The 25,368-nt window shown below is 53.0% G+C and overlaps 1 protein-coding gene across 1 annotated transcript in view; it reads left to right on the forward strand.

Moving 5' to 3' along the window:
• Nucleotides 1-3,133: 3,133 nt before the first annotated feature.
• The window catches only part of PACSIN1 (protein kinase C and casein kinase substrate in neurons 1), a 55,810-nt gene continuing 33,575 nt past the window's right edge, over nucleotides 3,134-25,368 (forward strand). The window contains exon 1 of the mRNA XM_004424247.3: nucleotides 3,134-3,277. The gene's annotated coding sequence lies outside the window, so the exon portion shown is untranslated. The remainder of the gene's footprint in view (nucleotides 3,278-25,368) is intronic.

Here is a 25,368-nt window from a genome sequence, read left to right on the forward strand (position 1 = left end):
GGGCACAAAACAATAAGGGGGGTATTTAGCTTTGATAGACATAAGTTTTGAAATCAGAAAATCTAGATGGAAGCTAGTTTAGTTTTAGGAAGCATGGAAGTTCTGTGTCAATTTCCATAATAACATATGACATATTTTTTGGATTACACACGGGCAGGGATGTGAGGGGGGATGTGTTTGCGTGTGTGTGTATTTTCCACTCTCTTTTTTTTCAGGGCTTGGGTCTGGTAAGGCCTTAATTCAATGCCAGGCATACCTCAGCTTCAAATGGAGTAAGTCCAGCGTTCTGCTCCCTCACCCCTTCTCCCCACAACCCTACCCCCTCACCATCATCTGCCTCAACGGGTCTGCCCCTCTCCTGCCCTCCCCACAGCTGCCCCAAGCGGGCCCAGCTTCTGTGACCCTCCAGCCTCTCTTAGCCCTCCGCATTATGAGCCCATCCCCTGTACGCCTGTACCCTTCCCACTCTTGCCATCCTCCACCAATGCCTGGCTGCCAAGGGACACCTAGTGTCCTATGTCAGTCATTGTCTTGTGATCTGGACTTCACTGCCTTTCCAAAATTTACCAGTCCCGGGCTCCAATCCATCTACATCACAGCCCCTGATGACACATTGAGCCAGGCCTATGTACTGCGGTGGGGGGTGGTGCAGATATTTTAGTCTATCCATCCTAGATTGCACTTTAAGAGCCTCTTGGGGAATTAGCCTCTTCACATTAAGAAAATTCTGTCTAATGGGAATTTCACAGCGCTGTGGTAGACCAAAAGGGGAGAGATTGGGGGTGCATGTAGTTAATGAGAATAATAGATACTATTTACTGCACACCTATTAGGTTCCAGGCACCATGCTAGGGGCCTTGCATCCTTTGTCTGATTCCAAGAACCCTAGGAGGCAAGCGTAATTATCACCATAAATACAATAAATACAACAAAATGAACTGGGTACTTATGTGCTAAGCAGTTCACCTGGGTTGTCTTGTGTAACACTCACACAGCCTGTGAGGTACGTGCTGTTGCCATTCCATTTTCCAAATGCACAGATCGATTAAGGAACTTGTCACACAATTATTAAGATAAGGAGGCTGAACCTCAGAGGGGGTAAGTAACATACCCACTTTTACCCAGCAAACAAGCAACTGCGTGAAGTCGATGTTTTTCCTCCTGTATGCCCATCACTTCTCCTCCTGGGGCAATGCGAAATTCCAGGTTGAGGTGAGGGCAGCTGGCACCAGCAACTTCCGGGGTGGGGATAGAGGGGGACACCAACTCGACAGCTCGACACCAGCATGCCCCTTACATGGAGGGTGTCCAGAAATGCTCCAGGACCCCAGTCCCAGCCACCTGCCAAACGTCCCCTGGCTTTGCTGGCCTCTCCCAGTAATCCTTCCCTGCCTCCTGCCCCATCTGGCTCATCAGAACCCCAGCTAGGGCCGGCCCTGTTGCTTGGCAGTTGAGTGCACGCACTCCGCTGCTGGCAGCCCAGGTTCAGATCCCGGGCGCGCACCAACGCACCACTTTTCCGGCCGTGCTGGGGCTGCGTCCCACGTACAGCAACTAGAAGGATGTGCAGCTATGACATACAACTATCTACTGGGGCTTTGGGGGAAAAAATAAATAAATAAAATTAAAAAAAAAAAAAGAACCCCAGCTATTGTTCAGCATCCCCATCAGAATGATGCCTCCTCCAGGAAGCCTTCCTGGATGACCCTAACCCAGAGCCCTCTGACCTTCTCTGGAACACTGACCACTCGCTTGGCTGTCCTGTTCATCCTTGGGGTAGATACTTTCATCTGGCCTCCCCAACTAGGTGTCGAGTTCCTCTGGGCTCTAACACCTAGTATGCAGTCAGTGCTCGGCAAATGCTTATTGAGTGAATAAATGCTGCACTTGGGCATTCTCTTGGGTCACTGGGACCATGAATTTCAGTGCCTCCGGTGAGGGAGGAGGGAGAGGGAGGGCAGGAAATATAAATGTGTGACCAGCCTAGGTGCCAACAATAGGGAGTGGTGAGGTCTGTGGCCGACTAGTCTGCACATCTACCTGAGGGGTTTACCATCAAATTCAGCCACCCTCACTCCCCACAAATGGCTGGGACCTAATCTCGCCCTGACCACCCTCACTTTCTTGTCTTTTTTCTACCTTTATTTTCCCACTCTGTGCAGACCACTTTAAAATATCCTCTCTACGTTATTTATTATATTTAACATCTGCGTTCTCTCACCAACGTGAACTAGGTGAGGGCAGAGACTTGGTCTGTTTTGTACTCTGCTGTAGCCCAGCCCCTCCCCAGTGCCGGCACATAGTAGGCCCTCAACAGACGAGTGTTGAACAAATCATCAGCTCCTACCAGGTTTCTGCAGTGAAGAGACTGGCCTACTCCCCCCTGCAGGGTCCAGGCTCCCAGAAGCGCTCAGGGTTCAAGGCGGGAAGAGTGAAGGCCGTTGGGAGTCACAACAAGCCCCCCAGAGAGCCTCAAGGAGATGGCCTGGAGTCTGTCTTGGTGACAGCAGGTCCAGCTGGAACTAGGGCAGGAGGGTTAGTGAATGCCCCCATGGGGTCAATCGGGCACTTCTGGACGAAGCTAATGGGGGGGGGCTAGGCGGGGGGTGGTAGTGGTGGAGAGGGACCGTCACTCCAGAGCACGCCCACACACACGCAACCGCACGGACCCGAAGATGCAGGATTAGGAGAGGCCAGAAAGCGACTGACGGACAGACAAGGCCGGAGGAATGTCCAAGAAGGCGGCGAGAGGGCAGAGAGGGGAGGGGAGCGGCACCCCCGGGTCCACAGCGCGCTGCAGGAGGGCTGGGGAGGAGGGCGCAGGGCAGGTGCTTCTGCACCCGCCCGCCGCAGAGCCCCTCTGCCCTCCGGGAGCACCGCCCGGAGGAGGGCGCGGGCCTGGGAGCTGGGGGAGCGCCCCCTCTGCCCCACACCCACGCCCGGCGCCTGCTAAGCGGGTTGCTGCCTCCTCAGCCGCCGCGGCGCGTCCACCTGCGCAGACACGCGCCTCCCTGCGCCCGCTGCCATTGGCTGGCTAAAAATGCCTCTCTAATCTGCGCCCATCTGTGCACGCCTCCTTCCTCCTCCTCTCCCCCTCCTCCCCGGCTCTGACCTTCCTCCTTCCCGCAGCCCCGGCGCGAGCCGGAGAGACGCGGTGGCGGCGGCCGCTGCACAGCCTCCTCTTCCCGCGGGAAGTCGTCCGGGCTTGAGGCCGGGCCCCAGACGCCCCGCTTTGCCCCGTGGCGCCGCCGATGGTGCCGGGCGCTCCTGCCCCCAGGTAGGGGGTCTGGCCCTGGATAGAAGGCGGGGAGGAAGGGGTCCAGTTAGGGAGTGCGTGTTCGCGGTGGGCGCAGAGGCTGACGTCTTCCCTGCCGGAGCGTCGGGGTTGGGGGGGAGATTGGACAGTTACCTGGAGAGAGGTGAGCGCGCGAGGGCATGCTCAGTCTCTGGGTCCTCATAGCGAGTTCTGAGCAAATCTCATGACTCCTTCGTGTGGAGGTGCAAACCCAGGCCCGAGGTGCTTTGCAAGCGCCGGGGTTCTCGGGCATCACCCGGGCTGTGCCAGGATGCCCCTGCTTTGGACCCTTGGGAGAGGGAGCTGGCGACGGAGGCTTTTACCCTGGGGAAAACGCAGGAAATAGGTTCCTTGGGAAGCTGGGACCCAGGACCTGGGGGTCCGAGTCTCTGGCCTGGGGTGTTCCGGTAGCAGCAGGGCGGGTGGGCTGGCGCCAGCTTGGTGCGTAGGCTATTTATGGATCAGAGTGGGCTGGGGAGAAACCCAGCAGCTGATGCGCTCTGTCCCCTGTCTGGTTTACAATTAAAGATATTTCTTCTGTTCCTCTACCCCTTCCCCCACAGCTGGGATGGGAGCGGTGAGAGGAGAAGGAGGTGACGCTACGCGGCCCCCAGACACAGCAGAAGCCGTGGTCTGTCTGGCATTGCCCTCCTCTCTACCCCCCAGGCCCCTCGCTGCCTGTTGGAGCTATCTCTCTCCCTTATTTCTCCCTTGCAGGAGGCGGTGAAAAGCTTAAAAGGTCATCAGGGTGTGAGCGACACAGTGGCAAACCCCAGGGCTTGGCCAGACCCAGCTTCAAGCCCCAGCTCCTCCCACCCCCCACCCTGCTCTGCACCCCACGTGCAGTGACACATGTGGCCGCTTTTCTCTGGGCACAACCATAAATAACCCACATTGCCCTGGCTCTGGCACAGCGGGGTGCAAACAGAACTGTCTGTCAATGATTTGGGAGGTTCTGTCCCTCACCTACTTGGCCTTCCCATCACATCACTGGTCCAAATCATCACTCACAAGCCACCCCCTCCAGGCAGCTTCCCTGATAGCCCAGGTGAGATCCTTGCCTCCTGCCCTGCCTTCTCCCACCTAGTCTGCCTGTGGTTTGGTTATTTATGTCTTGTCTGTCGCCCTCTAGACCTGAAGTGCCTTCAGGGTAGGAATCTGTCTGATTCATTTCTGCCATTGACCCTGCACCTGACCAGGGTCTGGCACCAAGTAAATGTTTGTGGAATGAGTGAATGAATGAACTTGAACTCTGGGAAATAGCTGGCAACCTGAAGGATGGGGCTGAGACCCCTCTTGGGCTTTTCTTCCGCACCCCAAGACCAAAGAGCCACCAAAAACAGTCCCATTTAGGCCCTTCCTGGACCTGGAACTCACGGGCACCTGTGGCATTTGGAGGTAAACGCCGCAGTCCCGATGGCTCCACACGGTCTTTTTGGGCCCCTGGTGTGGGTGCCCTGGCCTGGTCCAGGCTTGGCGGAAGGCCCCAGGTGAAGGTGTGGCTTTCCTCAGGCCTCTGGGTTGGCGCTTTCTCCCTGGCTCAGCTCAGATCAGGGGTCTCTGTCTCTGTGCAGACCTTGGGGAAGTCCAGGTCAGCCTCAGGGAGTCTGGGAAGGCCTGAGCCAGGGCATGCTCAGCCTCTGGGTCCTCATAGCGAGTTCTGAGCAAATCGCATGACTCCGTGTGGAGGTGCAAACCCAGGCCAGAAGAGGCTGCCACCACAGGTCCTGGGTCTGTGCCAGATGTGGACATTTGCAGAGCTCTCTCCCAGCCCGAGCTGATAGGACATCTGCAAGAGGCTCTTGTCCTCGTCTTACAGAGAGCCAGGGCGGCACTCAGTTCCTGGCTCCAGGTCCAGCGCTCCAGGTCCAGCTCGAGGGTGCTGCGGCTGGGCCACAGACCCAGGTCAGAGTGCCTGGTTGTCCTAGAACCCAGCGGTCCCTCCTCTCTGGCTCTGGCCTCGCCCCTAGTGCTGGAGAGACTCAGGGATAAGGGAGAGGTGCCTCAGGGGTGGAGGGAGGCGGGTGGTGGAGGCTTTAGTTAGTGCCTGCAGGTAGTTGGCCCTGGGGGCCTTGAGGGCAGGGAGCAGTCCTCACAGTACAAGCTAACAGTCCGAAGCAGTTGTCATGTGCCAGCTCCTGTTCCCACTATTTTTCATGTATTAACTCATTCAGTCCTCACAGTAGCCCAGTGAGGTATGTACTGTTATTGCACCCACTTTATAAATGAGGAGTCCGAGGCACAGAGAGGTTATCTATCCAAGGTCACACAGTTTGGAAGCGGAGGGGCTAGGATTTGAACCCAGGCTCCAGAGTCCATGTTCTTAACCTGTATTCCCTATCGCAAGAGCAAGAGGGCTATCGACCTAGCTGCTGGGGGCTTGCTGTCTCCGTGGAGATAGAGGCTTCAGGTACTCTGTGCTAAAGTTCCTGCACGGTAGTATGTGCGTGATTAAGTGTGACTGTGACCGGTAGTATGTGCGTGATTAAGTGTGACTGTGACCGTTGTGGATGCTCAGAATAATAGCACCCATATCAATGGGTATCCTTGAGCAGGAGAGTGGTCTTTATAAGATGCACATCTGAGTCTGTCACTCTCCTGCTCTGCATCCTTCAATGGCTCCCCCTTGCCCTGAGGACAAAGTGCAGTCTCCCTAAAGTGTCCCTGCCACTGTCCCCAAGCCTGGGCTTCCTCTCCCTTCTCACCCGCCCTCTGCCCTCCAGCTGCTCTGAACTGCTTTCAGTTCCTCCAATAAGTTATGCTTCTGACACCTGCAGGCCTTTGCATAGGCTGTTCACCTGCCTAGAACACTCTCCCCTCTCCTCCCTACACGTTCCTTTTCACCCTCAGGGGTCACGGAGACTTCTTTTCCTCCCAGAAGCTTCAGGCTTGGGCTGGGAGCCCTGACCATGCACCCTCCCTCCCGACACCTCACCCACCTCCCTCACTCAGAATCCTCTGGGCCTTTTGATTGTTGGCCCCCATCCCCCTCCCTCACCCTGGGGCTGTGAAGTCCACAGGGGCAAGGTCTTGTCCTGTTCCCAGCGTCCCCAGCGCTGGCGCAGAGTCGCCCTAGCTGGTACTTGTAGAATGAGTGAATGCTTATTGGTCCCATCATATACTTTCTCTCCTCACCAATCTCCGGACACACAGCATTTTTCTTCTCCCAGTAGGAGATGGGGAAGCCATTCTTAAATTTGCATATAACCCCCCAGCCAGGACAAGCTGGTGGTGGAAAGTCTTCACTGGAGAAGTGAAACTGCCTGTGGGCCTGGCAGGACAGGGGAGAGCGTTTGGGGTGGTTCCCTGATCTGGGGGGAGTCCTCCCTGGGGAAGCAAGTGGGAGGGATGGGGGAGGAGTGGGTGTGCCAGGTGGAGGAGGGCCGCTTGGTTTGCTTTTACATTTTTCTTAAAGACAAAAAAAAAGCTTTTATTATTTTTTGTTACCAAAGTAATATGTGCTCGTTGTGGAAAATTTGGAAGGTACTGGAAAGCCAAATGAAGAAAACCCATCAGCCAGCACTAGACCCACGCACTGTGGGCACTTTGTGGCTGGTTTTCAGCCAGGGGCCTGGTGCCTGGGGTGGGAAGGTGGGGACTGGGCGGGTGGGGCAGGTCAGGGTCCCAGGAAATGGACATGGGGATTAGCGTGCAGGCAGGGGGTGGTCCTCAGGCCTCGCCTGTGGACAGCAGGGAAGGAAGCAGGACGGCTGGAGGGAGACGTGGAGCTCTGATGCAGGCCCAACAGGCAACCTTGGGGACCCTCGGGGCGCTCTGGGGCTACAGTGGCCCTTTAGAGCCGAGTTTGCCTGGAATGGTCAGGCCTTTAGACCTCAGCGTCCCTCAGGTGCTGGGTGTGGCCTGGGGCATGGTGGCTCTGCAGCAGCAGTCCCCGAAGGGGCTGCCAGCTGAGGGTCACGTGCTCACAGCACCTCCAGCAGCTGGGCGACAGACAGTGTGCACCACGTGAAAGGATGGGTGGGCAGGAACCCGGGGGATGGGCTGATGGGAGAAGACCAGCAGGAGCCTGGCCCCGCTGGCCCTGGGGACAGGAACTCTGATGTCACGGAAGTTGTTGGGCCCATCACTGGGTGGGGAGCGCGTCTGTGGGGGTGGGGCGGACGCCTCTGGAGCCTTGAGCTCAGGTGTGAGGGGCAGCGGGATGCCTGATGACTGGCAGGGCAGAGGAGGCCTCCACTACTATTTAAAAATCACTTGAGGGCCGGCCCGTGGCTTAGCGGTCAAGTGCGCGCACTCCGCTGCTGGTGGCCCGGGTTTGGATCCTGGGCGCACACCGACGCACCGCTTCTTCGGCCTCGCCATGGCGGCGTCCCACATGCAGCAACTAGAAGAATGTGCAACTATGACAGACAACTATCTACTGGGGCTCTGGGGGGAAAAAAAAAGGAGGATTGGCAATAGATGTTAGCTCAGAGCCGGTCTTCCTCAGCAAAAGGAGGAGGATTAGCATGGATGTTAGCTCAGGGCTGATCTTACACACACACACACACACACACACACACACACACACACACACACACACACACACACACACACACACTCTTGATGTTAAAACGCTGGGTGGGGGCTTGCCATATAAAATATAGGATGCTTACTTACATTTGAGTTTCAGATAAACAACAATTTTTTTTTTTAGTATAAGTATGTCTCAAATATTGCGTGGGACATACTTGTACTAAAATTTTTAGTTGTTGTTTATCTGAAAGTCAAATTTAACTAGGTGTCCTGCATTTTTATTTGCTAAATCTGGCCACCCTAGACTGGGATGGGGAGGGGGAGAGAGAATGGGAGGGAGGGAGTGAAGGGTCCTAATTTTCTCTTCTTTTGTATTGGGGGAGGGGTCAATGTATACTTGTTTGAAGTTGACAATTAAAAAAAATTAACATGTCCATTTTTAGAAATTAATGAGATGTTTCAAATTTTGCGTCTGTAAACTGTTTCTGTTTACTCTCTTAGAGAGTTGCTCCCATTTGTGGATTTTGGTTCCCTAGTGCTGCTCAGAAACAATAAAATGGGGGGCCAGCCTGGTGGCGTAGTGGTTAAGTGCACACGCTCTGCTTCGGCTGCTGGGGGTTCGCAGGTTCGGATCCCGGGCGTGCACCGACGCACTGTTTATCAAGCCCTGCTGTGGCAGGCGTCCCATATAAAGTAGAGGAAGATTGGGCCTGGATGTTAGCCCAGGGCCAATCTTCCTCAGCAAAAAGAGGAGGATTGCCAACAGATGTTAGCTCAGGGCTAATCTTCCTCACCGAAAAAAAAAAAAAGAAAAGAAAAGAAATAATAAAATGGGGGCTGGCCTGGTGGCGTAGTGGTTAACTTCGCACACTCCACTTTAGTGTCCTGGGGTTTGCGGGTTCAGATCCTGGGCGTGGACACACGCACCGCTCTTCAAGCTGTGCTGTGGCAGGTGTCCCACATACAAAATAGAGGAAGATTGACACAGATGTTAGCTCAGGGCCAATCTTCCTCACCAAAAACAAAAAAAAAAAAAGAAAAAGAAATAATAAAATGTACCTCCTCTCTTTTATTCAGGAGGGACAAAAGGAGATTTGATGATCAAGGGTGGAGTCACTAAATAAGGTTAATCCTTAAATAAAAGTCATCGTCATGATAAAGCTCTTACGTGGCGGAGGGTGTGGGAAACTGGAACTCTCCTCTGCCGGGAGGACAGGCTGGCACTGCCTCTGGCAATAGCCGTCAAAGTTTTGACCCAGCAGTTCCACATCCAGGGTTTCTCCGCCAGGTACCCTCTTAGCAGGGTGCAAAGAGAGCTGGGTGGAGGTGGTCAGCGCGGCACTGCTGATGTCCATCAGAAGAGCTGGTGACATAATTAGGACCTTTCCAGACGATGTGATTTTAGGCAGCTGTTCATTCTTTCGTTTGGTCAGTGAGTTTCGACTGAACGTCTGTGTGTGCCAGGCACCGTTTCAGGTGCTGGGGATGCTGAGAAGGAAGAATGGGGCAGAGCTTAATAGCGCGGGGGAAAGACGCTCAGAATGTGCTGGCAAGTTAAAGCAAGTGACTCCGTAGAACAATGTGTTTAGCATGATCCCGTTTTAAAGTATACGTATGTATCTCTGTGTTCATATTGCGTGTAACTGTCTAGAAGGCTGCGTCCCGGCTTGTTATTAGAGCTTAAGAGCTTAGCTCCGGGCCAGGTATTGAGAGGCCAGGTACCAGGCAAGATGGGGAATGTTTCCTCTTTATTTCTGCATCCTGTGCTGTTTGCATTTTAATACAACAAATGTCATGACTCATAAAAACATAGTTAAAATTACACTTGAAAATACCTGGGGTTTTTCTTAGAAATCTAAAAAAATGAACATTTAAATTGCATTCCCCTTAATTTGAGTCAGATGCTGCCACTTGAGTTGGACGAGTTTTTATTTCTGGCTGGTTTCTAACTGGTCCCCTCATGGGCTTGTTTCTCCTCTCCTTCCTCCTCCCAACCCGGGGCAGATGAGCCCTGCTGGGATGGGAAAGGGGGTAAGGTAAGTCTGCGTATCAGGAGGACTGCAGAAGGAGCATCGCTGAGGATCCATGGGCGTGGCGATTGAGCATCCGTGGTGTGCATGGCACTGGGGTGTCCTGTGGGGGCCACAAAAGAGGGAGGCAGGCCTGGACAGCAGTGCTGGGGGCCTGGGGGGCCTGAGGTCCGCTGACATGTGCCAGGCATTGTTCTGTTTATTGATATTTATTAACTCATTTAGTTTTCTCAGTAACCTTATGAGGTTATCTCATTTTACAGATGTGGAAACTGAGGTTAAGTGACTTGCCTGAGGTCACACTGCAAGTAAGTGGCTGAGGCAGGATTCACACCCGTGCAGTCTGACCCAGAGGCGGAGCTCTTAACCTCTGTGCCACTGCACCTCTCGCTGGGGGGTGGAGATGATCACCTCTCTCAGAGAGTGGGGGCAGGAGTGCTCCCAAAGATGGGGGTGGGTGCGTTGATCATGGCGTCTTCTGCAGGAGGTAGACCTGGAAGGAAAGGATGGTAGATTCAGAGCTGGAAGATGCCTTCCAGGCAACATGACAGCGGGGACAAAGATGCAGCGGCTGGAACGTGAGAGGTGGGCGTAGGGGCTGGGGAGGAAATCAGCGCAGGAACCCGAGGGAGGAAGTGGGAGATGAGGCTGGTGGGGCAGGTGCCGGATATTTTAAACAATCAGCCGCGTTGGGCTTGCTGGGGCAGGTGGCCTAGGGCTGTCCCGGCTCCTCGCAGGGCCCAGCATCCCTCAGCCCCCCTCTGCCCCACCTGGCCTTCCCTGGGGCTGCACTCCCTATCCCTGGCCTGTCTGGGTCCAGCCTTGACTGGCCGCCAGAGGAGAAGAGAGACAGCCGAGGCAGGGCAGGAGCACGGCTGGGGGTCTGGAGGCCCAGGGTGAGGTCCTGGCCCTGACACTGACTCACACAGGGGCCTTGGGCCATTGGATGCCATCCCTTGGACTCAGTTTCCTCCTCTGTCCTTTATTTATTTTTTACTTTTTTATTTTTTGGTGAGGAAGATTAGCCCTGAGCTAACATCTGTTGCCAATCCTCCTCTTTTTGCTGAGGAACACTGGCCCTGAGTTAACATCCATGCCCATCTTCCTCTGTTTTATGTGGGACACCTGCCACAGCACGGCTTGATAAGTGGTGTATAGGTCCACGCCCAGGATACGAACCCACCAACCCCAGGCCGCTGAAGCAGAGCGCGTGAACTTAACCACCATGCCACCGGGCCCGCCCCTCCTCTGTCCTGTATTTTTAAACTTTTTCTTATGGAAAAATATAAGCATTTACAAAAGTAGAGAGAATAGTGTAATGAACCACTATGTACCTATCGCTCAGCTTCAACTGTTATCAACACGTGGCCAGTCTTGTTTCATTTATACCCCCCCTCCCACCCCCATAATAATTGAAACCAAAACCCAGGCATCATTTCATCACGGATATATCAAGATATATCTCTAAAAGTAAGGACTTTTCCTAACTTAATCACAATTCACAATACCGTTATTACACCTAAGAAGGAACCATTCCTTTATATTGTCAAATATCCACTCAGTATTCACATTTCTGGTTGTCGCAGACGTGTCTTTTTTTTTTTCTTTACAGTTAGTTTGACTCAAAATTGGAGTAAGGTCCACACGTTGTGATTGGCTGATATGTCTTAGTCTCTTTTCATCCATAGTTTCCCCTCCATGTTTTTCTCTGTTCTTGGCAGTTTATCCATTGGTGAAACCAGGTCATTTGTCCTGTGGAATTTCCCACAATCTGGATTTTGTTGGCGTCCCCGTGGTGTGGTTTAACATGTTCCTCTGTCCCCTCTGTAAATTGGGAGTTGGATTCATCTGTCTTCTGACGTCTCCATGCCGTCATCAGAAATCCGCCTGGCTCCACGTTCAGGATGCCCAGATCTGACGTGGGCGTCAGAACTCACCCCTTTCTCACCCCTCCACTGCTGCCCTCCCTTCTAAGCCGCCACTGTCACTCTCCTGGATTATTGCAGCAGGCTCTGCCTGGTCTTCCTGCCCGCCTCCTTGCCCCGGCAGCCAAAGAGAGCCGTCTAAAGCCTAAATCAGATCACATCCCTCCACTGCTCAAAACTTCAATGACTCCCTCTTATTTGGAATAAAACCCAAAGTCCCTTAAAAAAGTGCTGTAACAGCCTATAAGACCCCGTGTGATCTGGCTACCCAATACCTCTGCCCTCATCTCACGCAACTCTATCCTCACTGGGCTCCTGGCCATTTTTTGGATGCATCAAATATCCTCCTGCCTCAGGGCCTTTGCACTGCTGTTCCCTGTACCTGGCCCCAGAGGTCTGCTTGGCTCACGATGTCCACATCTCTGCCCACATCACCTCCTCAGAGAGGCCTTCCTGGAGCACCTCATCTAAAATAGCCCCTGTTGTTCTCCATCCTCTGACCCTGCTTTCTTTTCCTTCATAGCACTTATGCATGCATGATGTTACAGTCTTGTTGGCTTCTTGTCTGTCTCCCCTACCTGCCTGTGAGGCCAGGAGGGCAGGGGAGCACGGCTCTGCCCACAGAGTGGACCTCCTCTTCCACTTACATCACACCCTGTCAGCTTCTCTCCTTTCGGTGTTTCCTGGAAGATAAAACAACCCTGTACTTGTGCATGGTGCTTCATAGTTTACAAAATACTTCTGTCTTAGGTCAGATTCCCTGGGAGCCAAACCCGAGACAGGGAATCCTGGGCGAGTGATTTATTGCAGGGATGCTCACGGAAGGGAGCGAAGGCGCCTGGTGGGGCAGGGGAGGAGCTGGGGAAAGACGCACTTTCAGCTGATGTCTGGCTCTGGGCTGATCCCACAGGCAACTGGGAGCACTCTGCGGGGTTGTCCTTCCTTAGGGCAAGGGCCCAGGCCTTTGTACCCTGTACCAGGGAGTCATTGGCTGCCTCCCGGGAGAGGGCATACCCTCCCAGGCATCTCCAGGTGAGGCAGCTCATCTAGAAGCCACTCAACTCTCAGAAGGGGGCAACTATGAGCTGTTAGCAGCCAGAACCCACAGCGCCTGGGGGATGGGCACCCCTTCTGATAAAGGGGCACCCACAGCACCTCCACTTTCACATCCATTTTGAGCCCTGCCGTAAGCCTATGAGGAAGGTATGCATTAATTACCATTATTCCTATCTCATAGATGAGGAAGCTGAGGTTCTGGGGGGAGGCGGTGATATGACTCGCCTGGGGTTGCACAGCCTGGAAGGAGGCAGACCTGGGATTTGAACTCAGATATTTCCTTGGGGTCCTCTGGTTGGTTGATAAATTGTCTTAGTGGCTGCTGGTTCCTAGTTTTACTCTCATGCATTCATTCAGCAAATACGTATTGAGTGCCGTGTGCCCGTAGGAAGTGGTGAAAGCCGCTTGCGTCTGTGGATCTGCCTGGCGTTCAGCTGTCCCCCGCCCTGCTTACCCCTGCGAGCCCCCAGCAGCCCCCGTGTCCATCATGACAGCATGTGATGCTTGTCAAGACGTACTGTGTGCTGGGCGCCGTACCAGGCTCCTGCTGTTGTTGCTGCCTTCACCTTCACAGGCCCCGTTTTCCGATGGGTAAGCCGAGGCTGCAGAGGGGCTACAGGCTCCTGGCCCAGGACCCTTGGTGAATGTGTGATAGAGCAGGGATTCAAACTCGGTCTGAACACGGCTCTCTCCATTCCTGCCTCCGCTCCCTTGGTCCCACCCACAGCAGGATATCTGGTGTCACCTCTATCAGCAGCTCCATCGGACACCAGGCTGCCACCACCGCCTGCTCCCCGAGTGTTGGGTGACCAGCTGCCATCTCACCTGCCCCACTTGGCCCTGTCCCAGACGGGGCACCTCCCCACCCTACAGAGCCCAGGATCCCTGCCTCTGCCCTCCTTCCCAGCCCCTTTGTCACTGGCCCTGACTGGCTGGGTGGGCCCTTCTGCCAGCCCCGGCGGCCTGGGCATTGCTGGGCCCTCCCCCCTCGCACCAGCTGGCCTGGTAAGCTGCAAAGCTGGCTTGGCCTGGGTGCCACTGGACAGGGCCGGGGGTGGGTGGCAAATCACAGCTGGCTTCCTTCTCGCCTCATCACTCCCCACACAGGGCCAAGACAAGCCCGACAGGGAGAAATCAAGTCACAACATTGCCACCTGAGGGATGTGAGGATGGGAAGGGCCCCCCAGACTGCCTTGGTGTTGGGGGTCTGTGGGACAGTAGAATGAGACTGGGTGCCCCAGCCTGCAACAGCTCCAGATCCTGAGACCCTGCTCCTCCTGGGACCCCCTCACTTCCGCACCCCCAGGCTACCCTGACCCATTGCTCAGCTGAGCTGGGCAATGGAGACCCCAGGCTCTGTCCCAAACCTCAGGCCTGGAGGCTTCCTCCAGGGGCTGCGCTGAGGAGGGGCCTGTGCCCCTCTTGGCAGAACTCTGGGAATATTTGTGCAAATTTTGGACACAAAAGAGCATGCGGAACCCACGCAGATCAGCCCGTCTCCCTGTTGGCATGGCCTGGCCGGATGGCTGGAGCCCTGTGTCTGCGGGGAAGTCAGGTGCTCCCCTCAGGGGCTGGGGAGATGCAGGGGCCAGGAGAGGTGGGGAGCCCTGAGAGCTGTGACCGTCCCATGTTGACTGCAAGTTAATGTGCAATTTCCATCACATTTTTCTCCTCACCAGATGGTGATTTTTCTAATTTGATCATTTTGTTTGCGTTAGACTTCTATAAGGAACTTTCTCTCTTCACCTATTTTGTTATTCTGGAATATGCTGCATACAGTAGTATAAAGGCTCAATTTTTTCCCTTTATCAATTTTTAGAGAAATGAGTTGGTGCTCTAGCAACCTCCAAAGGTGACCAGTATTTTTCCCATTTTTAAAATGTAAAAGTATATAAAATACGTTACACATTTTAAAAAATTCATATAAAACCACCACCAACGTAGCCACCATCTAGGTCAAAAGCAGAGAATTGCCACAGCTCCGAAAGACCCCCTCAGACCTTTCCCCACCACAGCCACCATTCTAAATAATTAGGGTTATTAGCTGCTTTATTTTGGGTTTTACCATGTAAGTATGCATCCAAAAACAAATAGTTCTCTTTTTGAATTTTAATGAATGGAGTTATGTATTCTTTTTTGTCTGTTTTTTTAACTTTTTTTTTTTTTTTGCTGAGGAAGATTGGCCCAGAGCTAACATCCATTGTCACTCGTCCTCTTTTTGCTTGAGGAATATTGTCCCTGAGCTAACATCTGTGCCAGTCTTCCTCTGTTTTGTATTGGGTCACTGCCACAGCATGGCTGCAGATGAGTGGTGTAGGTCTGCACCCGGGAACCAAACCCAGGCTGCCAAAGCGGAGCATGCTGAACTTAACCACTAGGCCACGGGACCGGCCCCTAACATTTTCTTTTCCCACCATCTAGATGGTTCTTTGTAGCATAGCCCTTTCATTTTTCATTATTGCATAGTGTTCCAATATGGGAGTATACCACGATTTACTTGTCCAGTCTACTGCTTACAGGCATCAGGGTCATTTCTGATTTGTGGCTGTTGTGAATAATGCTGCTCTGAACGTTCTTATTCATGTCTCTGGGTAAACATATGCTGCGGTTCTGCGGGGTGTGTACCTGGGAGTGGACCTGCTGGGTCTTGGGGGATGTGAATCTTCAAACTTACTAGAGAATGCTCGCCTGTTTTCCAAAGTGTTTGGGCCAGGTCACACATTCACCAGCAGTGTGTGTAGGATCCCTGTGCTCCACATTCTTGCAGATATTTGTTATTATCAGACGTTTTGTTTTTTTAGATTTAGATTTTTTTTATCATTGTGGATTTGTATAAATTTGAGGAGTGTCAGTCCTTGCCCTCATTATTCTCAGTGGTGCTCAAGTTGTCCCATCTTTGGCCAGGCGGAGCCTCTTCAGGTTGGCTCTGGCATCCTTTTCATAGCACCACACTGGTCTTTGCAAGTGTCCTTGCTTTCTGGAATGAAGACGTTCTAGGCTCCTCAGAGCTGCGATCAGCTGTTTCTCCAAGGAGCTGTGGATCCTTTTATATACATACATTTTAAAAATTGTGATATAATTCATATACCATAATTTCAACCTTTTAAAATGTACAATTCAGTGGCTTTTAGCACATTCACAAAGTTGTGTAACCATCACCAGTGTCTAATTCCAGAACATTTCCATCACTTGAAAAAGAAACCCCATGCCCATTAGCAGTTACTACTCAATTTCCTCTCCCTCAAGCTCCTGGCAACCATTGATCTACTTCTGTCTCTATGAAGTTGCCTATTCTGGATATTTCATATAAATGGAATCATACAATATATAGTCTTTTGTGACCAGCTTAACTTAGCATAATGTTTTCAAGGTTCATCCATGTTGTAGCATGTCAGTACTTTATTCTTTTTATAACTGAATAATATTCCATTTGTGGATATACACATTTTATTTATTCATCCATTGATGGACATTTGAGTTGTTTCTACTTCTTGGTTTTATGAATAATGCTTTTTTTTTTAATATTTATTTATTTTTCCCCCCAAAGCCCCAGTAGATAGTTGTCTGTCATAGCTGCACATCCTTCTAGTTGCTGTATGTGGGACGCGGCCTCAGCATGGCCGGAGAAGTGGTGCGTCGGTGCGTGCCCGGGATCCGAACCCGGGCTGCCAGCAGCGGAGCGTGCGCACCCAACCGCTAAGCCACGGGGCCGGCCCAGTAATGCTTCTCTGAGCATTATATACAAGTTTTTGTGTGGACATGTGTTTTCATTTCTCTTGGATTTATACCTAGGTGTGGAATTGTTGGGTCATATGATAACTCTACATTGAACCTTTTGAGGAACTGCCCGACTGTTTTCCAGACTGCCCCAGTTCACATTCCCACCAGCAATGGATGAAGGTTCCAATTTCTCCTCATCCTCACCAACACTTGTTGCATCTTTTTATCATAACCGTCCTAGTGGGTATGAAGTGACATCTTATTATGGGTCTTATTTGCATTTCTCTAATGACTAATGATGTTGAGCATCTTTTTATGTGCTCATTGGCCTTTTGTACCTTTTTTTGAGAAATGACTTTTCATATCCTTTGCCCATTTCTTTTTTTTTTTTGTGAGAAAGATCAGCACTGAGCTAACATCTGATGCCAATCCTCCTCTTTTTGCTGAGGAAGACTGGCCCTGGGCTAACATCCGTGCCCATCTTCCTCCACTTTATATGGGACGCCACCGCAGCATGGCTCTACAAGCAGTGCGTCGGTGCGTGCCCAGGATCTGAACCTGCGAACACCGGGCTGGCCGCTTTGCCCATTTTTTAATTGGGTAATTTGTTGAGTTTTTAGAGTTCATTATATATTCTAGATATCAGACCCTTTTCAGAAATAGGATTTGCAAATATTTTTTCCCATTTCTGTGGGTTGTTCTTTCCCTGTGGATCCATTTAAGGGGAATGGTCTCTAGAGACTCAGTCTGGGTGTTAGAAGCATTAGGCTTCTTGAACTCTAGAAACCAACCTCAGGACTCACGCATGGCCTCAGAAGCTCTGGGCAGTAGGGCCTCTGAGAGGCAGAGGAGGGAGGTGGCCCACCCAAGGGCACCCAGCTGCTACGTGGCTGTGGGGCACCAGAGCCAGGGCGCCAATTTAGTTCTCGTTGCTCCTCTTGGGGTCCTCACCGCAGCCTGACCCACATCCTCCAAACCCCAAACTCAACCATTCCCTTTACCTCGGTGCCCCCACCTCTGCTTTGTTGCTCTCAGCCCCTGTTCCTTCAAGGAGAAACTTTATTGGCTGCCCCAGCCCAGAGGGCTTGTCCTCCTAGGATGAGCTCCTGTGGCCCCAGGAGGTGGGAGGTTGCACTTGGATGCACTGTCAATGGTCAAGTTTGGGGAAAACTGGGTTCACCCAAGGTAACGAGTTTTCTTTTTTTTTTTTTTTGTGAGGAAGATCGGCCCTGAGCTAACATCTGCCAGTTCTCCTCTTTTTGCTGAGGAAGACTGGCCCTGGGCTAACATCCGTGCCCATCTTCCTCTACTTTATATGGGGCGCCACCACAGCATGGCTTGACATGCGGTGCGTTGGTGCGCTCCTGGGATCCGAACCTGAGAACCCAGGGCCGCTGAAGTGGAGCGCGCACACTTAACCGCTTGCGCCACTGGGCCGGCCCCTAAAGAGTTTTCTTTACTGCAGGACTCATCAGTGCCTTAAACCTGCTATTTGTGTGTTGTGAATGTCAAGGAGTTTAATTGCCAAAACTTAGAAGCAACCCAGACATCCTGCAATAGGTGAATGGATAAACAAACTGTGCTACATCCGGAAATGGAATATTATTCAGCACTCAAAAGAAATGAGCTATCAAGCCGTGAAGGACACAGAGGAACCTTAAAGATGTATTAATAAGTGAACAAGGCCAGTCTGAAAAGGTTACATACTCTATGCTTCCAACTATGTGACATTCTGGGGCCGACCCGGTGGCGCAGTGGTTAGGTGCTCGAACTCCGCTTCGGCAGCCCAGGGTTCGCTGGTTTGGATCCCAGGCACGCACTGATGCACTGCTTGTCAAGCCATGCTGTGGCGGCGTCCCATATAAAGTAGAGGAAGATGGGCACGGATGTTAGCCCAAGGCCAATCTTCCTCAGCAAGAAAGAGGAGGATCGTCATTGAATGTTAGCTCAGGGCTGATCTTCCTCACACACACACACACACAAAAAGACCAACTATATGACATTCTGGAAAAGGCAAAACTATGGAGACAATAAAAAGATCATGGTTGTCAGGGGTTTGGGGACAGGGAGGGAGGAGAGGAGGGGGGAAATGAAGAGCTGGAGCACAAGGGATTTTTAGGGCAATGAAACTACTCTGTATGATACTATAGTGGTGGATACATGTCATTATACATTTGTCAAAATCCACAGAATGTACAACACCAAGAGGGAACCCTAATGTAATCTGTGGACTTGGGTTGATGATGTGTCGATGTGGGTTCATCAGTTGTAACAACTGTACCACTCTGATGGGGATGTTGATGGTAGGGGGGCCTGTGGGGGTGGAGGAGGGGATATTGTGGGAATTCTCTGTATTTTCTTCTCAATTTTGCTATGAACCTAAAACTGCTCTAAAAATAGTCTGTTAATTAAAAGAAGTAACGTTAGGGAGTGATTAAGTGTTACAAAGAAAGAATTAAACAGGATCAAGGGGCTAGGGAGTGACAGGGGTGGGCTTACTGTTTTAGATGGGGTGGAGGCAGAGACCTAAATAAGGCGGGAAGTGAGCCTGTGGACATCAGGGGCAGAGCATCCCAGCACCGGGAGCAGCAAATGCAAAGGCCCTGGGGCGGGAAAGTGCCTGGTGTATGTGAGGGACACAGAAAGGACCAGTGTCTGGAGGGGCATGGGGTTGGGGGTGGTTGGAGGTGAGGATAAACAGACAGGCCGGGGGTCTCCACATTCGCCTGCAGGCCGGCAAGCCCAGGATCTGTCCTCAGTGAGATGCTGAGTCACCGAGGGTTTCAGCAGAGTGTGATGCATCAAAACTGTATTTGTGTTTTAAAAAGATGACTGTCTGGGAAGGGTGTCTGGCAGGGGTAAGGGTGGAAGCAGGGAGACCTGTCAGGAGACTAGACATCCTCCAGGAGAGATGATGGTGATGCTGTGGACCCGCACGTCTATGGCGGGGGCGGGGTGGCTGGGTTCTGGGTACAGGGAAGGGAGCGTCAATGGGATGTGGGGCAAGGGAAGGAGAGGAATCCAGGCCTTAGGTTTGAGCTTCAGGTGAACAGTGGTGTCACTCTGAGATGGAGAAGACCAGGGTGGGAGCAGACTCGGGAGCACTCAGGAGTTCCACTGGGACATGTCAGGCTGTTCGACATCCAGACGGGATGTTGAGGGGGTGAGGGGATTTACAGACTGGAGTTCAATGGCAGAGTTGGGGCTGGAAATATAAGAGTGGGGTATTTAAAGCCACGGGCCTGCATGAGATCACTTGGAGAGCAGGTGGAGATGGGGAAGGGAAGAGGCCCCGGCCTGAGCCCTGGGTGTACCGGCCCACAGAGTTCGGAAGACGGAGGAGTGATGGGAGTGGGGGCGGGGGCCTGATGTCAGAGAAGCCGAGGGGCCACGTATGTCAGGGCCGATGGGGTGGCAGCCAAGTGGTCCTGGGAGGAGGATTAGGGAGGGACCAGGGGCTTTGGCACCGTGGGGGTTAGTCGTGGCAGTGGAGGGCCAGAGCCTGATTGGAGGGGCCTCTGGAGGGAGTGGAGACAGGCCGTATGGACGGCTTTCCCAGGAGTGTCCTCTGTGAGCCAAGGGAGCAGGCCCTGGGGCAGGAGCTGAATAGGGAGGCCTTTTTTATTTTTTTTAAATGAGAGGAACAGCACCATGTTTCTCTCCTGATGGGAGAGATTTCGTATGGAGGGAAAACCTGATCATGTTGGGGGAGAATTGGAGTGATGCAGGTGGAGAGCCAGGAGGGCTGGTGCGGGCGCGGGAGGGAGGCCGCCTGGGGGTGGGCGTGGGGCCGAGGGCGGGGGCGGAGGGTGGGGCCTTCTCTTTAGACCGCTCCGGGTTCCTCAGCGCATAAGCCGCGTGCCCGTCGCGGCTGAGAGAGGAAGCAGGAGGTGCTGTGACACACGGGTCTCCCTCGCGGTGCTCACAGCCGCCGCTGACGCAGGTGCCTCACTCCCGCTATGCAGATGAGAAATGAGCCCAAGGGTGACTTGCCAGGAAGGGGCAGGCCTGGGACGTGAAGAGGGCCTGGCGGATTCCGAGGGCACTCACTCCTCTGGGTGTTCCGGCAGGATCTCAGGATGAGTCCACCGCCCGCTCTGCCAGCCTCCCTGCCTGTGCAGCCCTTCACATGCAGGGCGACACGGAGCCCAGCAAGGGGAGGTGACTGCCCGGGGTCACACAGTGACACAGGGTGGACCCAGTGGATTCCCTGTGAGCCAGACCTGGGCCAGGAATCCATCCATCACCTGGTCCCCATATGCTCTCACCCTAAAAGGGGGCCGGGGAGACTTTCTGGGTCCCTGGTACCAATGTCCACGTGGACCCCGTGTCTAATAGTCCTTGAAATGCCTGGCTATCTCCAGTGGTGGTTACCCAAATAGATGGCTGGCTGAGCCCCTCTGGGAGGGCCTGGTGGAATCATTAACACGTCCACTTGTTCTGGGGTCACAGGACCATTACCCCTGGGCACCTGCTCCCTCCTTTACTCACCTGGACCTGCAGCCTTGCTCAGCTCTGGAAACTGGGCAAGGGATATGACTCTTTATTGGGCTGCAGCCCTCAGCCCCCTGATCATCAAGCCTCGGTTTCTTTTGATTGTATGGAGTGGGCAGTGTCCTTGTTGGTGCCCGTCTGGCTTGCCCCTGGGGACCCCGGTTCTGTTAACCACATCCTTAGCTCTGTGGGTCAGGCCCTCCCGGCTGCCGCTCTGACCTTGCCATTAGTTTTAATAATTGCACCCACCTTGCTTCTAACGAGTAAGTGCTGCCAGCTGGCCTCTTATTTGGGGGTCCTCGCATCTCCATTGCTGTCGGGGCGCCCAGTTCTGTAACAGCAGCTCCTGCTCTCGGGTCTTAGAGGATACTCACCCCCGAGCTTGTCAGGCTGCTGACGCCCCTTGCTCCACCACTTTCCCGTGGTTTGAGCAAAGGGAGTGTGCATCAGGCCCTCACCCAACCTTACGCCTCACCCCCACCCTTGATCCAGCCTCTCAGATTGCATCCCACCTGCTCTCCTGGCTTCTGCCAGAGCAGAAGCCTCCCTCCTGCCGCCCGGCTGAGGTGTAACTTCCCCTAGTTATTGGCCTGGTGGCTCCGAGAGGAGGGGGTGGATCTGAGCGAGGACCGTCAGCCTCGTCTTCAAGGAGGGGACGTGCTAGGCTCTGAGGGTTCACTTCCCCGTCCCACTCTTTCCCAAGCAGGGCCTGACCTTGCTGCCGCAGACTCCTCCTGGGCTGAGAATTCAACCTTCTGTGACTTTCTGCTCCGCTTATAATTAAGCCCTGCGCCTGCTCCTCAGCTTTCCCCTCCCCTCTAGCTGCAGGAGAGGAGGATTTATATGCAGCTAAGGAGGCCTTGGGCTTTCACACTTGGTCTTAAATTAGGGATTAAGCCTTCTCAGCCGTTGATTGTCTTCTGCAGTGCGTGCGAGGCCGCAGCCCCAGCCGTCTGGTTCCCTGGGCTTTATCGTTGATGCCTGTGCCCCGAGCCTCTCAGACCCGGGAGATACTGCCCCTGCAGTGCCCAGGCTGCCCCTTCCATCTGGGAAAGGGTCAGCAGCTTCCTCGCTGCTGCCTGCAGTCGTGGAGCCACTGCCAGCCACACGTGGGTGACCCCTCTCCCATCCCAGTGTTCAGGGGCTGCTTTCTAGAACCACTCACCCCTGACACCAGTTGGCTAGGTTCAGTTCCTGAGGAAACAGATTCTGAAATGAAGATTCGTGTGCGGGAGGGCCATTGGGAGGGACTCTCAGGAACAACACATGTAAGAGGGGCGGGCAGCAGGACTAGGCAGGGGGAGGGAGCGTTGAACCCAGGTGCGGTTTGAACCCAGGCCTCACTTGATCCCATGGGGAGCACTGAGGCTGGGATGGCACTTCCGAGTTGTGCTGAATTAAGGCAAGGGATCCAGGCCTGTGTCAACAGTTACTGGATGTGAGCTGCCCGCTGGGAGGGCTGTAAGGTGGAGGGCAATTCTTGGGGAGAGACTCTGCGGGTTGTCAGCAGTAAGTACAGCCCGCAGCTGGGGAAAGGTACCTTTGTCCTGAAGCAGGGCTTCTGGATGGCACAGCACAGAAATGATTTAGTCTTTCAACTGTTTTGGGTTGTTTGGGGGCTAATATGAATACTACTGTTGTGAGCATTTGTGTGTATGTCTTTCGGTGGCCACGTGCGGTCTTTACTGTTGAGTGTTTACCCAAGAGTGGAAGTGTGGGTCTAAGGTACGCGTGTGCTGAACTTTAGTAGATGTTGATGAATAGTTTTCCCAAGTGGCTGTACCATTCTACACCCCCATCAGTAGTGTTTGAGAGTTCTGGTTGCTCTGCATCCTTGCCAACACTCGATATTGTCTGTCCTTTTATTTTAGCCATTCAGGTGGTCCAGACATCAATCATTCTTTTTTTCTTTTTTTGGTGAGGAAGATTGGCCCTAAGCTAACATCTCTTGCCCATATTCCTCTCTTTGCTTGAGGAAGATTATCCCTGCGCTAACATCTGTGCCAATCTTCCTCCATTTTGTATGTGGGATGCTGCCACAGTGTGGCTTGATGAGTGGTGTGTAGGTCCACACCTGGGATCCAGGCCTGCAAACCTTGGGCTACCAAAGCAGAGTGCAACAAACTTAATCACTACACCACCGGGCTGGCCCCCCATAAGAATCCATCATTCTTATGTGCAGTCAGGGTGGGGAACCACTGCTCCACGGTAGGTAGGTGGATGTGAGATTTGGGGAGCCCTGGGACCACCCCTACCTGTGTACCTGCTCTCCATTTCCAAGGGTCTTCTTCAAAACCAAATCCTGGCAGATGCATTAAAACGAGAGAGTGTTACTTGTTTTGTCCGACTCCTTTCAACCTGAGATTCTGGCTCTGAAGGGTCATGGGAAGCAAGCAGGTAATTTTTGCTGCCTGCAAGGCCACGCTTATGTGGGATCTCATGAGGACACTGGGAAGCAGCCATGGTGACTCACCCAGTCCAGTGTCTCACGGTTTCCAAAATGCTTTCTCATCTTAGCTCCTTTGGGCCTCATAACAGCCCTAAAAGGCAGCAAGAGAACATAGCATCAGCCCCATTTGACAGAAGAGGAAACTGAGGCCAATCACTTGTGCAAAGTCATACAGCAAGTTAGTGGCAAAGTGAGCATGAACCCAGTGGTGGATTCCACGTCCAGGCCCCCACATTTACTTCTTGGTTTTATTGGCCTCTGCCCTCCTTCCTTCCTTTAGAAAGCAGCTCAGGGCCAGCTCCTTGGTGGGTTTAACCCCCTCTGCCCAGTTTCCCAGTGCCCCCCCTTGTTTCATGGTGTACCCCTGCCTGTTGCCCGTCAGTGTCCTCCTAGAAGCAGGTCATTCCCAGGGCTCTCTGGGGCCAACTGCTGGTTAGACCAGAGCTGCTCCAACCTTGATGTGCTCAGGAGTCTCCTGGGGACTAAGAGATTCTGAGTCAGGATGTCTGGTGAGCCCAAGATTCTGCATTTCTCACAAACTCTCAATGATGCCAGTGCTGGTGGTCCACAGACCACACTTTGAGTAGTGAGGAGTTAGCTCACTCCCCAGTTGTGGGCTGTACAGGCAGGTCTTTACGCTGTGCTTGGTCTCCCCCATGGAGCTCAGGCAAACGCTGGTTAGTTACTGTCTGGACTCTGTCATGAGTTACTACAAGTTCAAGTCTCTCTCCAGGTTTCCCATTATGAGACATACCATTCAAGTCATTTGGCTTGGTTCAAAGTCCCTTACTTTTAATACCTCTCTCAGGAGCACCTCTATTCCCTCTGTCTTCCTACTCTCTTCTCTTTCCTCTTCTATCAACACTCCTAATTCCTACCCTGCTCCCCCGCAAACAGGCAGGATCTCAGTTAGGCATTAGGCAGAAAGCTGGCTGAGTAAACTTATTTATGCTAAAGTGTGAATGACTCACATCTCTTCCCTTAACTCTTCCAGTGGTTATTTAGATGTGAAAAAGAAGAAGCTTTCAGTTGTTGGAAAAGTTAACAGTGAGGGAAAGAACAGGAAATAATCAGGAATTCTTTCCTGGACCCCCTAACATTTCCCAAACCTGGGTTAATGATTGAAATCATATGAAGGAACTTTGAAAAAATAAAACAAAACAAGACCCGGATCAGCAGCATCAGAATCTCCAGGGTGGGGACTGTACCATGCGTTTGTTTAAAGGAGATTTTGTCACACATCCAGGTTGAGAAACTACTTCCCTAAATCATACCGTGGGTGCAAGTTGTGTATCCACTTCCCCTCTGTTTCTAAAGGAGAGGGAATTCCTCAGGGGTCCCTCTATCTCGCCCAGGAAACTGTGGAGTGGGAAGAAATGGGGCCCAGGGGAGGTGTTAGGGGCCAGCTCCCACCAGAACTCACTGCTTACGGGCTGCTCATCCTCGGTGAGGGTGAGCCTCTGTTTCCTCGTCTCTGCAGTGGGGTGAAGCTGGCTCCCCGTGGCCCACCCCTGCGGTTGTCATGGGAAAGTGGAGAGACAGCGGGTTGTGTGGATGCAGGAGATGCCGTGGGACACAGGGCAGCCTGTGAGGGGGAGGCAGGGGCTGATGCATGTTGGGGGCTCAGCGCCTGTGCTGAAGCCGTGGTCACAATGGCTCATTGGGAATAATTGTGGTAATTATGAAGATCGCACAGGCAAATGAGTTCCAGTTTACATGCTGCTCCCCTGCAAAGGTCATCTGTAATTGCCTGACTTCCTCCCTGGAGTGGGTAGGAAGCTCCGTGGGGGCCTCTCACAGGGGTCTCTGGGCTGCAGGCCCAAGCTGAGGGGCGTGGGGGGCTGGGATGATCTCTGCCAGCCTGAGGGGGACGGCAGGCAGGTGAGCTGTCTGCACAAAGACTTCTCTGCCTTCTCCTCCAGG

The sequence above is a fragment of the Ceratotherium simum genome, chromosome 13, assembly GCF_057802395.1.
Source record: "Ceratotherium simum simum isolate JZ-2026a chromosome 13, ASM5780239v1, whole genome shotgun sequence".
In the NCBI taxonomy this organism is placed as follows: Eukaryota; Metazoa; Chordata; class Mammalia; order Perissodactyla; family Rhinocerotidae; genus Ceratotherium; species Ceratotherium simum.